General features: G+C 38.4%; 1 pseudogene; it reads right to left on the bottom strand.

The window, feature by feature from the left end:
- Nucleotides 1-792: 792 nt before the first annotated feature.
- Nucleotides 793-4737, bottom strand: LOC149558713 (indole-3-acetate O-methyltransferase 1-like; annotated as a pseudogene).
- Nucleotides 4738-9807: the final 5070 nt, after the last annotated feature.

Genomic DNA, 9807 nt, shown 5'->3' with positions numbered 1-9807 from the left:
TGTGCGTCGCAATTGTGACCAACACAGGCATGTTATAAAAATAAAAATAAAAATTTGCTTTATAAATCGACCAACCAACCCATTTAAAATACTTAGTCAAAAATTTTGGTCAAAATTTAGGGTAAAATGCACTAGTGGCTATCTTCCTATATACAATGTCTAGGAATGTAGTCTTCATATGCAATTGTTTATTCTTAATCAAGTAAAAATAGTTGAATTTCATTTTATCCTTGGAGGCTTTTGGATCTTACAACATTGATTTCCAAGGTGGAGCCTTGAGTCTCCCTCTATTTGACCTTCATCTTACTCAACTATGAGCATATGCATAGCCTTTGGAGGAGAGCTTTTATTTTCACTTCATTTTTAATTTCATAGTTAAGAAATGATTAGCTTTTAATGACTTCCTTCCAATGTTGAATTACACATCTAGCCTTAGAAGAATCCAAAATTCCTTTTAATGCATTGTCGATATTTTGTTTCCCCTGACCAAATTAAAGTGTTTTCAAATTTTATGCTTCTCTTTTCTTAAGGGTCTTAACGCCGTGAACCTATTAACAAGGAAAGAAAAATGTTTACTAGCTAAATAATAGTATTAACTTGAATCAATTATTTTTAATAGCAATATAAATGAAATATATATTTAGAGAATGAAAAAACAAAACATATATACATATAATACCTAATGCTGTGAATTATTCATTTGGAAGTCATTTATTATGTAAGTCTTATGCAGTTATATTTTACATAGAAAAATGATAAGATAGAGGGAACACAGACATATATATACATATAATACCTAATGCTATGAATTATTCATTTGGAAAGGGAACACAAATCTCTTTATGGATATGATATATTGTTTTCTCATTTTTTAATGAGAAAAGCAACAACCAACTCTATTTCCTTAGTGGCGTACTCTTCAAAATGAATAGAAGCTCTTTTGGCAATTCTTAAGAAGAATTCATGAACCAACCTCTCACTTCCCAAATGAGCTTCCATAATAGTCTCAAATACTGTTCTAAATTGATTTGCTACCAGTGTTCCAAACATTTCCTCTTCCCCTCTTTTCAGTTGTACCATTGGATATCCTAAAATTCCTCATATGATCCTCATACTCCCTATTTCAAAGGATCCCTCTCTCTTCACAATACTCTCCACTTCCTCTAAACTTGGACCAAACCAGGGCATATAGAACGATTCCACTCTCTCTTTCTCAATAGTACCCTGCCAATTAAAATCTCGATTATTATAGTGAAAGCAGACTTATACAAAGAGAGAGAGAGAGAGGGGATGCATGATATAAACCTCATTTACAAGTTCCTCAAATGCGTATTCAAGCAGCCGCGAAATATATCCTAATGCACCTTGCTCGTCCTTTATATGACCCACCAGAGATATGAACATACATCCCCCATCAACCATCTCTCTTGCTCGGGCATTTAGAAACGCTGACAAGTCCTTGTTAAACTGTTGTAGATACGCAGCCCCCACTTCCTCCTCACAATCACTCGAAACATACACACGATGAGACCTTTTCTTGTTGAACACTCTCTGGAACCTGCACTTTACATCTTATGTATCATATCACTTCTCTACAATATTAAAACATTTTATGGCTCCTCTACACCAAATAAAACATTGTGTACCCATCTATTGAGAAATCATAACTTTTATTGCTCACCTGTGAAATCCAGTGGAGACTGGTAGAAGAATGACAGAAATGCAAACTTTTCTGTGGAAAGAGACGTCTAAAATGTGATCCACACACAGCCGATGCGAAGTAAGATCTTGCGGGAGGCAACATTCGAAACAGCAGATTGAAGTCATTTGAGGGAAGGTCAGTGAAATAAACTTCAAATTCAGGCATTTCATGTTCTGATCCAAGCGAGGATTGCAGAGCTTTGACAATGGTGTCTGCTACCACAAGTGTATTTCGCCCAGTTCCACACCCGAAATCTGCTACTCTAAATGTGTCTCCCCTACTAAACTTCAATCTCATATTATCGTACATGCTGCGCTCCAGAATCGGTTTCAAAGCTTGAATAATCTTCAGCTGTACCAGCAAATTTCGTAAACCCCGATTCAGCTTGTATATGAATAGAGTTCGGAATATTTCAGGTAGAATCAAATAATAGCAACGCGAGAATAAAATAGAAGGTACTTATTCTAGAAATGGAAGAGCTTAAACAGTAACAAGCCAGAGATTTACCCACACAGAATTGACAAGATCATCAATAACACTGTCTTTCAAACTGGATGTTTTGTATCAAACAGCTGCACACGAAAATAAGTAAAAGAAATTGAATGGGCGTTTTCTAACTGCAATAGTTGTTTATAAGAAGAATCTCCGTCTCCGTCTCCGCCCTTGAAGGTCATGTTGTGGTGTTATTTTTAATTTTAATTTTTTTATGCATTAGTGATCTTAAAGGTTCTTAATGGGTCTATTAGGGATGATCAAGATTGGCTGAGTGTAAGACTAACATTGATATAAGGGTGAGGTTGGGATGGTATTTCGTAAGGTTCAGATATTCCTCAGTCCTTGGTTCTTGATGAGCACAAAAATTTATGATGTACTTTCAATATAACTTTAAAATTTTAATTGATAGTATTTTGATTGTACTTGGATATTTCTGATAAAGATACTAGAATATTTTGGGTACAGGTATCGGGGACTGGGATACATGGATATACCTAAAAAAATATAAATATAATTTTGATATTTTATAATAATATGAAAATATGACTCATGAATCATGACATTGAGCTTTCAAAACAAGAAATCTTAAAATAGGAGTCAGAGTCATAATATATGTGCTGAATGTTTAAACTTTAGATGCTTAACAATGAAGGTAAACTTTTAATATAAAGAAAATCATAAATCATATAATGATATATTGCATGAAAATCAGAAAGAGTTTAGTAGTTTACTATTAATCAATATTAACAGCTAGCTGATATGCAAATGAAAAATTGAAACAAAACTTAGACATTTTAATCTTTGTGCCAATTTTTTAAACGTTTTGCCAGGGGGAAAATTTGTGAGTTGATGTGGTGTTTCTAGATGGAGGGTAGGTGCCCAAACAAGAATAGTTAGAATCTAAATATTCATACATGTACAACCTTGATTTTTATATTTATTATTTACTATCATGATTTAGAATAGTAAAAAATCTTTCACATTTTGTATGTGTATCTATTAGCACACTTGCAAGTACATGCAGTGAATTAAACCCTCTTTCAATTATCCTATTCTAAAGCATTTATTTCAATGGAAGTCAAAGTAAAGACAATTAATAAAGTTCCAAGTAAAAATGAAATAATAAGATTTTGTGCCTATTAGTTTAATATAGTGAAATAGTTTAAATGCTTTCTAAACATTGATAATTATTTGATTTGATAATATTCAATGATTTCATCACATGAGAAGAAGCTTCTTAGTATGAAATGCATAGCATAATATCTAACCTATTTAGAACTTTGAACCACCAATGCTATTGTAAGGTTGTTTGAAAAGGTCCTTAGCATCTTACAAAATAAATCTTATTAGACAAATGAAAATAATTTTCACCCATTAAGCTTTCTTAACAATAATCATTGGTATTTATTAATACTTGTTGAAAATAAAATAAATAAATTAACCATTACATACCACATCTTACACATTCTAATGCCTGTCTTGTTAAACATTTTCAAACATATTTAAAAACATAATCACTTTCAACAACATGAAAATTATCAAGAAGAAACATAAAGAAGATATAATTGCAGTTATATGGTGTTATAGGATATTGATTGAAGATAATTCTAATTCAAGATTCTCCACATTTTTTTACACAAGACCAAAAATAATGTGCATAATTCAACTTCAGAAAATTGAATACATTGTTAAAAAAATCCAATTGCATAGCACAAGCTTAATGCTACTAAGAAGAGAAATCTCATAAGATGTAGCTAGATGAGAAGAGTAAGTAGGAGCACAAAGGATAGTTCAAGCAAGGGTGGAAGAAGTAAAGTAGGCTGGATGCAACTAGAGAAAGGAGATTAGCAGATTAGAAAGGAAAGTGAAGGCTGAGGTTTCCATTTTCTAGGAATGAAGGAACAAGCATTCTTCCTCGCCCAAACAAAATTATGATCAAACAAAGACAAGGACATGACAAAGACCTGGAATCCTATAATAGAAGAAAGAAATTCCATGGATCAATAATCATTTCATGGCTCTGATTAAGTGGGATTTATAGAAAGGTTGGTCAAAATTAATACTCTAAGTTGTCTCCGTAATTTCAACAAAATGGCTTCCCAAACCCATGAAAATCAAGCAGGGGAATTTCAATCTTCTAATGTGGAAAAATAGTCAAAGGATTTAGTGAACCATGAAATCTCTCTTCGAGTAAAAAAAAACATAAGCAAACGTATGGATGATTTTGGCAAGATCAAGGGAGGATCAAATAATTAATTTTGTGCCTTAGATTCAAATTTGGGTATTCCGAGACAAAATCTATAGAGGGAGGATCAAATGATTTTATGTCTTAGATGCAAATGTTAAATAGTAGCAGGCACATATTTACCCAAAAGGAATGCCCAAGAAGAGCATGACTGTCTATCACACTTGGTGTTTTGTATCAAATAGATGCACTCAAAAAGAAGTAAGAGAAATTGAAAGGTATTATGTATCTGCAATGAAGAATTGTTGACGTAACTATAATGCCCATCTCCGCCCTTCATGCCAAATACCTCCATTAAGATGGTTTCCTTGACGTGTGAACTTCAGTTGCTCAGTCAGGGAAGTGCTAATGTGTTTGCCTCATCAACTATGAGATGTCTCTAATTATAATCATTTTTTTATGATGTAATTGCTGTCGTATGCTGTCGTTGCAGACGCTGCTGCTGTAAAGGAAGGTAGAAAAGTACCTTCACGTTTTTTGACTCCTTTCCACATGAGTCCTCCTGAACGCCGTGTTATTTTATTTTGTATTTTAAAGCTCATTTTAATGGATGTTTTTCTCACAGCTTTCTACGAGAAGAGTGCTGCCTCGGGCAATTTATTATAGATTTTAAATTGGTTTTTTTTTTTTGGATGAATAGTCCTTTTTTATTAATAAAATATACTAAGAATATAATTCACAAAAAAGGGGCCGGAGGATACAAGATCACTCTGCAAAAGAGTTCACACGGTCGAAGCCGAACTTAAAAATACAGCCTTAGCTGGAAACAACTATTCATAAAAAAATAAATAGAATAAACAACCTCAAGCTGCCAAAATAGTGCCAGCCGAGGGAGGAGGATCATCTTTATCAGGAAATCCCCACGTATCAGTGGAATTGTGGGGCGGATTGGGAACAATCCAGCCATCATCAGCAGCAACAGGAGCAGGGGCAGCCTTTGCATCCTTAACCTCTGGCCACGGAGGAGAAATCGCCAAAGCCAAACGAGAAAATTTCTCAGAAGGCACCCGCCGAGGCCTAGGGGGAGGAGTCGGAGACCAGCCAGAACCACCGCAGGGTGGGGAAGCAGAGCGGCGCTTCCATCTGCCACCACCACCACTGGGAGAGCGGTGGCAGGAAGCTTGGGAGCGCGGTGTGTGCGAGTGGTGGCCTGAGGACTGGCGGCAAGAACGACGGCCACGAGGTGTAGAGGCATCAGCCAAGGCATCCGGAGGAATTTTGGCAATGGTGCAAGGAGCATTGCCCCAATGATTTAACAATTCTTGTAAGTGAGCAACTTCTAGGGCAACTTTATTAGTTTGCACTTGGATCTGCATAATCAGATTGTTACAAATGCATGCCTTAGTGTACATAGCAATGTTAACATCCAAAAAACTGTGAGTGAATAGAACAACATTCCTATCTTTCCAAAGAGAAAATAAAATTTCCATCCTGAAGGTATGTCAAATCTGAGTGAATTTCTGAGGAATTCTGGGGGAATCACCCAACAAGATCATGTGCCATGAAAATGGTTCGGGCCTGAGAGGCTTGAAAAAATCATGAATCCAGTGCCAATAGTTTTGAGCACGCTTGCAAAATCAGAAAATATGCAAAAAGAACTCAGGTTGACCACAGAAGGGGCATCTCGGATTAGGAACCCTAATGTGCTTGACCCGAGGCCCCAGGGGAAGACCTTGGAAGGCAAGGCACCAAGCAAAGTGGGCAATTTTGGGTTGTGTAATAGTACTCCAAATGGTGTCAAAATGTTTTCTCCATTGAGAAAGCGAAGATTGCAAATGCCACCACTGGTTAAGCGTGTCAACCATCGGAAGATGGGGCGAGAGCCATTTGTACCCCATATTGGGCTTATAATTGGCAAATGGAGTGGTAGGATACCACTTCCAATCATGCCACCAAGGCCGAACAGACTAAATCCCCACCTTATGGACTAGGTGCACAGGGATGGAAGACAACAGAAGGTCAAAAATCTGTTGATCCGTACTGACAAGGCGGTACTAAACTTGCATATCTTCCCATGACCTGAAACTCATGGTGACTCTTGAAAAGAGATCCTTAGGAGTTCGGATGCCACGTTTGAAAAAATGCAGAGCACTGGCACCTTGAATCTTGGCAAGAGGACTACCCTAAATTGCAAACAGGGGAGACCACCAAATGTTTTGTTGATTCAAGGAGAGCCCATTGCGAAACTCATCTCCAGCCCAATGAAGCCACGAATTAAGAGCTTCCCAAGCTTTTCAAATACTCTTAATAAAAAATGAGCCATGAATGGCCACTATTTCACGCATGATGAGAAGGATTTGAAGACCAATCCCCTTCCACGCAGGCCTCTTAACAAGGAAGCCGGAAGAAATGCAGTGCCTTACCAAAATCTTCCAGGCTTTGTCCCCAGAAATAGCTTAGATAATCCATTTTTCATAGAGAGCAAGGCCTTGTTTCTGAGTGGAAAGTAGGCCAAGACCACCAGACTCCCTTGGGAGACAACAAAAATCCCAAGCAACTTTGTGAAAACCATGATGATTAGAACCAAAAGCCCAAAGAAAATCTCTGAGCAAACGTTCCAGCTTGAGATAGGAAGCTTTGGAGGGTGCTTAATAGGAAGAATAGTACACATGAGTGGCGACCAGAGTCTTAGAACAAATTTGGGATTTACCAGCAAGAGAAAGCAGCTTGGTGATCCAATAATCGAGCTTTTTGCTAATCTTGGCAAGCACAACATTCCAAAGCTCCACAGGAGAGGCCTAGAAGGCAAGGGGAATGCCAAGAAAGCAGAAGATTTCCCCATGAGTTACCCATTTCCACTGGAATTGGTTGAGCCAAGGTGGAGCTGGCAAAAAAGACTGGCAGTAGTAGAGTGTTTTATGCCATTGGATGGTAGAGCCAGAGGCTTGACAAAAGGTGTCTAGACAATTTAATGCATTTTTGATGTTTTCTTCATCCTCAAGAAGCGTAAGAAAGGAATCATCAGCAAAATGACCATTGACTAATTAGGAGGAAGACTCAGGCAAGGAAATGCCACGAACTAGCCCTGAAGACATAGAATGAGCTAGCAAATAGCCAAAACCTTCAGCAACAATGACATAAAGTGCTGGAGCTAGAGGGCAACCTTGCCTGATTGAACGAAAAATTCTAAAAGCCTTAGATTGCGAATTATTGATGGTAATGCAAGCATTAGCATCACCAAAGAGCATCTCCACGGACTGAAGAAAATTGGGACCAAAACCCAAAGCTTGAAGCATAGCCAAGATGAAGGGCCATTCAATGCGATCATAGGCTTTAGCAAAATCTATCTTTAAAAAGATAGCTTGCTGCTTGGACTTGCGAGCCCATTCCATACCTTCCCAGACAACAATGATGTTGTCAAGAATATATCTGGACTTGATGAAGCCAGTTTGTTCAGGCCGCACAATTAAAGGCAACATGTGTTTGATTTTGAGAGAGAGTGCCTAAGCAATGATCTTATAAGACACATTCAGAAAGGTAATGGGCCTCCAATTGCATATGTCCTTAGGATCACTAGCTTTAGGTATGAATTTGATATTCCCTTTATTTATTATCACTTCTAAGCTTTTAGTATGATATGCTTCGAGATAGACTTTGTGTAGGTCAGGACCTATTTGTTCCCAGAGGTGTTTGTAAAATTCGTAGGGAAAGCCATCACATCCAGGAGACTTGTCATCCACCATAGAGTAAACTGCCTCTTTAAGGTCTTTGAGGGAAAGAAGTTGCTCACAGAAAGCACGTTGCTCAACCGCAAGGTGATTTGGAGTAACAGAGATACACTTTTTGAGAGCTTCCTCCTGAGCAACCGAATTTCCCTATGAAGCAAAGACATTCTCATAATGATGAACGAATGCTTGCAGAATGTCAGGGAGACTGGATAGAACGGCTATTCCCTATTTGATCTTTTTAATCCCAACATTGGTATGACGGGCCTAAAGAGCCTAAAAGAACTCCTTTGAGGCTTTATTGCCAATCTCTAACAAGTGGAGACGAGCCTTGATTTGAGCTCCACAGGTAGCATAGTTATCAGCAATTTGCTTGTCATGGCGAAGCTTGGCAAGGTGAATTTGCAAATCCACATCAAAGGGGTTGAAGGTGAGAGCCTCAGAGGATTTTTTGAGGGCGAGGGTGTTGGCTTCATAAGAGTGTTTCTTGAAAATTGCCAGCTGGCACCCATAGATGCGCAAAAATTGAGCAGTTCTGGTAATGGCATCATTCCACCATTGAATCCATCCCCGCTGGGATGGTGATGTGGCTCCAAATTCTAGACACGTTGGATGTGTGAGATGGTGGAAGCATGCAGCAACACAAATGTGTTGAGGAAGAACTAAGACTTGGCCACCTTGGGGACAACTATTTGCCAATAAATGACAAAATAGATGGGATAGTGGTCAGATAACGTCACATTTGTTAGGGGAATGACAGAGAGATCTCGATCTTCAGAAAAAGACAAAAAAGATTGCATAGAGTTCATAGCACGATTGAGACGTTTTAAAATGCGGTCAGAACCAGCTCGAAAGTTGGACCAAGTGTGCTAGACCCCACTACCATGGCGACGGTTTGTATTGGGATAAAAAAGGCCCAATTTATTTCCCATGTAGTACCAGGCTTCTCTTTCCCCAACTGTCCACCGAAGGGGCAGAATGCCAGCTTTGTTAGATGCCACTTCAACCATATTGAAGTCCCCACACATGACCCAAGTAGCAGGAGGCAAGTTGTCAGCTAGCCAAACCCACATCTGGGACCTTTCCACAACATCATTGGAGGCATAAACATTAATGACTCCAAAAGAATGATTGTGAATGGAAAGCAAAAGCTAGATAATTCTATGCGTGAGGTCAGAATCGTGTCAAATAATATCAAAATGAAGGCGAGGTGACAGGAGAGTAACTACACCACCTTGGCCAGGTTCATGCTGAGAGGAAAACATAATGCCATCCTGCCAAATGATGCAACATGCAGCAGAAAACATGAAACTAGAAATCTTAACTTCTTAGAGGCAGAGAAAATCTAAATTACCAAGTCTATGAGGGGTGTCCCGGACATAGGATTTTCTGGGGAGGTCTATAAGACCTCAAACATTCTAGGAGAGGAAGTTCATGAGAACTCTTCCATATCATCCTTGTCCTCAAGATAGGAGTAGCTATTTTGCAAGAAGGTAGAAACTGGTTGGAAGTCAGATAGGAAATCCTCTGACTTGACAGCCTGTCGTTTCACTTTTGGTATCTCCGCACGTCTAGGAGGACTGCGAGAATGCCTTGTTGCTGATGGCACGATGGAAGAGATTGCAAGAGGAGCACGAACCTCAGCCAAGGTAGAAACCCTAGTGGCTGCCTTTAAATTTTTTTTATAGTTAGTGCTATTA

The sequence above is a fragment of the Cupressus sempervirens genome, chromosome 5 (assembly GCF_028749045.1).
Source record: "Cupressus sempervirens isolate cs-2001-9-10 chromosome 5, ASM2874904v1, whole genome shotgun sequence".
Taxonomy (NCBI): domain Eukaryota; kingdom Viridiplantae; phylum Streptophyta; class Pinopsida; order Cupressales; family Cupressaceae; genus Cupressus; species Cupressus sempervirens.
This window is presented reverse-complemented; position numbering and strand designations above follow the sequence as displayed.